Genomic DNA, 5,000 nt, shown 5'->3' on the forward strand with positions numbered 1-5,000 from the left:
GCGCCCGTCTTCGGGGCTTGTTGCTGGCCGTTGGCGGACCGGGGGGAGCGCGCCCGTCTTCGGGGCTTGTTGCTGGCCGTTGGCGGAGCTCCAGCGGACCGGGGGGAGCGCGCCCGTCTTCGGGGCTTGTTGCCGGCCGTTGGAGGAGCTCCAGCGGACCGCGGGGAGCGCGCCCGTCTTCGGGGCTTGTTGCTGGCCGTTGGAGGAGCTCCAGCGGACCGCGGGGAGCGCGCCCGTCTTCGGGGCTTGTTGCTGGCCGTTGGAGGAGCTCCAGCGGACCGGGGGGGAGCGCGCCCGTCTTCGGGGCTTGTTGCTGGCCGTTGGAGGAGCTCCAGCGGACCGCGGGGAGCGCGCCCGTCTTCGGGGCTTTGTTGCTGGCCGTTGGAGGAGCTCCAGCGGACCGCGGGGAGCGCGCCCGTCTTCGGGGCTTGTTGCTGGCCGTTGGCGGACCGGGGGGAGCGCGCCCGTCTTCGGGGCTTGTTGCTGGCCGTTGGCGGAGCTCCAGCGGACCGGGGGGGAGCGCGCCCGTCTTCGGGGCTTGTTGCCGGCCGTTGGAGGAGCTCCAGCGGACCGCGGGGAGCGCGCCCGTCTTCGGGGCTTGTTGCTGGCCGTTGGAGGAGCTCCAGCGGACCGCGGGGAGCGCGCCCGTCTTCGGGGCTTGTTGCTGGCCGTTGGAGGAGCTCCAGCGGACCGGGGGGGAGCGCGCCCCGTCTTCGGGCTTGTTGCTGGCCGTTGGAGGAGCTCCAGCGGACCGCGGGAGCGCGCCCGTCTTCGGGGCTTGTTGCTGGCCGTTGGAGGAGCTCCAGCGGACCGCGGGGAGCGCGCCCGTCTTCGGGGCTTGTTGCTGGCCGTTGCGGACCCGGGGGGAGCGCGCCCCGTCTTCGGGGCTTGTTGCTGGCCGTTGGCGGAGCTCCAGCGGACCGGGGGGAGCGCGCCCGTCTTCGGGGCTTGTTGCCGGCCGTTGGAGGAGCTCCAGCGGACCGCGGGGAAGCGCGCCCGTCTTCGGGGCTTGTTGCTGGCCGTTGGAGGAGCTCCAGCGGACCGCGGGGAGCGCGCCCGTCTTCGGGGCTTGTTGCTGGCCGTTGGAGGAGCTCCAGCGGACCGGGGGGAGCGCGCCCGTCTTCGGGGCTTGTTGCTGGCCGTTGGAGGAGCTCCAGCGGACCGGCGGGGAGCGCGCCCGTCTTCGGGGCTTGTTGCTGGCCGTTTGGCGGACCGGGGGGAGCGGCGCCCGTCTTCGGGGCTTGTTTGCTGGCCGTTGGCGGAGCTCCAGCGGACCGGGGGGGAGCGCGCCCTGTCTTCGGGGCTTGTTGCTGGCCGTTGGAAGGAGCTCCAGCGGACCGCGGGGAGCGCGCCCGTCTTCGGTGGCTTGTTGCTGGCCGGTTGGAGGAGCTCCAGCGGACCGCGGGGAGCGCGCCCCGTCTTCGGGGCTTGTTGCTGGCCGTTGGAGGAGCTCAGCGGACCGGGGGGGAGCCGGGCGTTCGAGTTGCCCCAGGCAGGGGGTTATCCTCCACTAGCAAACCTCCATGAGCAGCGGAGCCCGTCAGCTGCGCCAAAAAGAACCACACGAGGGCGACCTGGGGTTGAAATCCCCCGCCACATAGGAACGAATGCAGGGCGTTCGAGTTGCCCAGGCAGGGGGTTATCCTCCACTAGCAAACCTCCATGAGCAGCGGAGCCCGTCAGCTGCGCCAAAAAGAACCACACGAGGGCGACCTGGGGTTGAAATCCCCCGCCACATAGGAACGAATGCCGGGCGTTCGAGTTGCCCAGGCAGGGGGTTATCCTCCACTAGCAAACCTCCATGAGCAGCGGAGCCCGTCAGCTGCGCCAAAAAGAACCACACGAGGGCGACCTGGGGTTGAAATCCCCCGCCACATAGGAACGAATGCCGGGCGTTCGAGTTGCCCAGGCAGGGGGTTATCCTCCACTAGCAAACCTCCATGAGCAGCGGAGCCCGTCAGCTGCGCCAAAAAGAACCACACGAGGGCGGCCTGGGGTTGAAATCCCCCGCCACATAGGAACGAATGCCGGGCGTTCGAGTTGCCCAGGCAGGGGGTTATCCTCCACTAGCAAACCTCCATGAGCAGCGGAGCCCGTCAGCTGCGCCAAAAAGAACCACACGAGGGCGGCCTGGGGTTGAAATCCCCCGCCACATAGGAACGAATGCCGGGGCGTTCGAGTTGCCCAGGCAGGGGGGTTATCCTCCACTAGCAAACCTCCATGAGCAGCGGAGCCCGTCAGCTGCGCCAAAAAGAACCACACGAGGGCGGCCTGGGGTTGAAATCCCCCCGCCACATAGGAACGAATGCCGGGCGTTCGAGTTGCCCAGGCAGGGGGTTATCCTCCACTAGCAAACCTCCATGAGCAGCGGAGCCCGTCAGCTGCGCCAAAAAGAACCACACGAGGGCGACCTGGGGTTGAAATCCCCCGCCACATAGGAACGAATGCCGGGCAACCAGGGGTCGAAATCCCCCATTGAAATGAATGGCGGGGCAACCAGGGGTCGAAGTCCCCCATTGAAATGAATGGCGGGCAACCAGGGGTCGAAGTCCCCCATTGAAATGAATGGCGGGTTACCAGGGGTCGAAATCCCCCATTGAAATGAATGGCGGGCGACCAGGGGTCGAAATCCCCCATTGAAATGAATGGCGGGCAACCAGGGGTCGAAGTCCCCCATTGAAATGAATGGCGGGCAACCAGGGGTCGAAGTCCCCCATTGAAATGAATGGCGGGCTACCAGGGGTCGAAATCCCCCATTGAAATGAATGGCGGGCGACCAGGGGTCGAAATCCCCCATTGAAATGAATGGCGGGCAACCAGGGGTCGAAGTCCCCCATTGAAATGAATGGCGGGCAACCAGGGGTCGAAGTCCCCCATTGAAATGAATGGCGGGCTACCAGGGGTCCAAGTCCCCCATTGAAATGAATGGCGGGCTACCAGGGGTCGAAGTCCCCCATTGAAATGAATGGCGGGCTACCAGGGGTCGAAATCCCCCATTGAAATGAATGGCGGGCGACCAGGGGTCGAAATCCCCCATTGAAATGAATGGCGGGCGACCAGGGGTCGAAATCCCCCATTGAAATGAATGGCGGGCAACCAGGGGTCGAAGTCCCCCATTGAAATGAATGGCGGGCTACCAGGGGTCGAAATCCCCCATTGAAATGAATGGCGGGCGACCAGGGGTCGAAATCCCCCATTGAAATGAATGGCGGGCTACCAGGGGTCCAAGTCCCCCATTGAAATGAATGGCGGGCTACCAGGGGTCGAAGTCCCCCATTGAAATGAATGGCGGGCTACCAGGGGTCGAAATCCCCCATTGAAATGAATGGCGGGCGACCAGGGGTCGAAATCCCCCATTGAAATGAATGGCGGGCAACCAGGGGTCGAAAGTCCCCATTGAAATGAATGGCGGGCGACCAGGGGTCGAAATTCCCCATTGAAATGAATGGCGGGCAACCAGGGGTCGAAATTCCCCATTGAAATGAATGGGCCCATTCATTTTCAATGGCCGGGCTACCAGGGGCGCAGTACCACCTGTCGTCATTAGGGGCGCTGTAGATAGGGGACCGAGTCCCCCCATTCGAGAGGTTTGCACCCAAACCTCAAAATGGTTGGTGTACAATTATAGGAGAGACCTTTTTAAGACGTGGGAGCTCCAGGGCAAATCAAGGGAGGCTCGACCAACCCATATCCGCTTTAGATGCACTTTAGGTCGGACTCCCTTGCCAGATGGTCCCCTCCTCAGCCTGGTTCTCGAATTTTTTCTAAGTCAGCCCAACTTGGAAATATTTTCAGAGTGCCACTTTCAAGGGAGTTTCGCCCAACCCCTATCCGCCTAAGAGGCACTTCAGGTCGGCCTGACTGGCCACATTTTCCCCCTCCTCATCCTGGTTCTCGAATTTTTTCTAAGTCAGCCAAACTTGGAAATTTTTTCAGAGTGCCACTTTCAAGGGAGTTTCGCCCAACCCCTATCCGCCTAAGAGGCACTTCGGGTCGGCCTGACTGGCCACATTTTCCCCCTCCTCATCCTGGTTCTCGAATTTTTTCTAAGTCAGCCAAACTTGGAAATTTTTTCAGAGTGCCACTTTCAAGGGAGTTTCGCCCAACCCCTATCCGCCTAAGAGGCACTTCAGGTCGGCCTGACTGGCCACATTTTCCCCCTCCTCATCCTGGTTCTCGAATTTTTTCTAAGTCAGCCAAACTTGGAAATTTTTTCAGAGTGCCACTTTCAAGGGAGTTTCGCCCAACCCCTATCCGCCTAAGAGGCACTTCGGGTCGGCCTGACTGGCCACATTTTCCCCCTCCTCATCCTGGTTCTCGAATTTTTTCTAAGTCAGCCAAACTTGGAAATTTTTTCAGAGTGCCACTTTCAAGGGAGTTTCGCCCAACCCCTATCCGCCTAAGAGGCACTTCGGGTCGGCCTGACTGGCCACATTTTCCCCCTCCTCATCCTGGTTCTCGAATTTTTTCTAAGTCAGCCAAACTTGGAAATTTTTTCAGAGTGCCACTTTCAAGGGAGTTTCGCCCAACCCCTATCCGCCTAAGAGGCACTTCGGGTCGGCCTGACTGGCCACATTTTCCCCCTCCTCATCCTGGTTCTCGAATTTTTTCTAAGTCAGCCAAACTTGGAAATTTTTTCAGAGTGCCACTTTCAAGGGAGTTTCGCCCAACCCCTATCCGCCTAAGAGGCACTTCGGGTCGGCCTGACTGGCCACATTTTCCCCCTCCTCATCCTGGTTCTCGAATTTTTTCTAAGTCAGCCAAACTTGGAAATTTTTTCAGAGTGCCACTTTCAAGGGAGTTTCGCCCAACCCCTATCCGCCTAAGAGGCACTTCGGGTCGGCCTGACTGGCCACATTTTCCCCCTCCTCATCCTGGTTCTCGAATTTTTTCTAAGTCAGCCAAACTTGGAAATTTTTTCAGAGTGCCACTTCCAAGGGAGTTTCGCCCAATCCCTATCCGACTTAGAGGCACTTCGGGTCGGCCTCCCTGGCCAGATT

This window comes from Leptonotus elevatus, unplaced genomic scaffold (genome assembly GCF_054856555.1).
Source record: "Leptonotus elevatus isolate MCC_2025b unplaced genomic scaffold, RoL_Lele_1.0 HiC_scaffold_123, whole genome shotgun sequence".
NCBI classification, from domain to species: domain Eukaryota; kingdom Metazoa; phylum Chordata; class Actinopteri; order Syngnathiformes; family Syngnathidae; genus Leptonotus; species Leptonotus elevatus.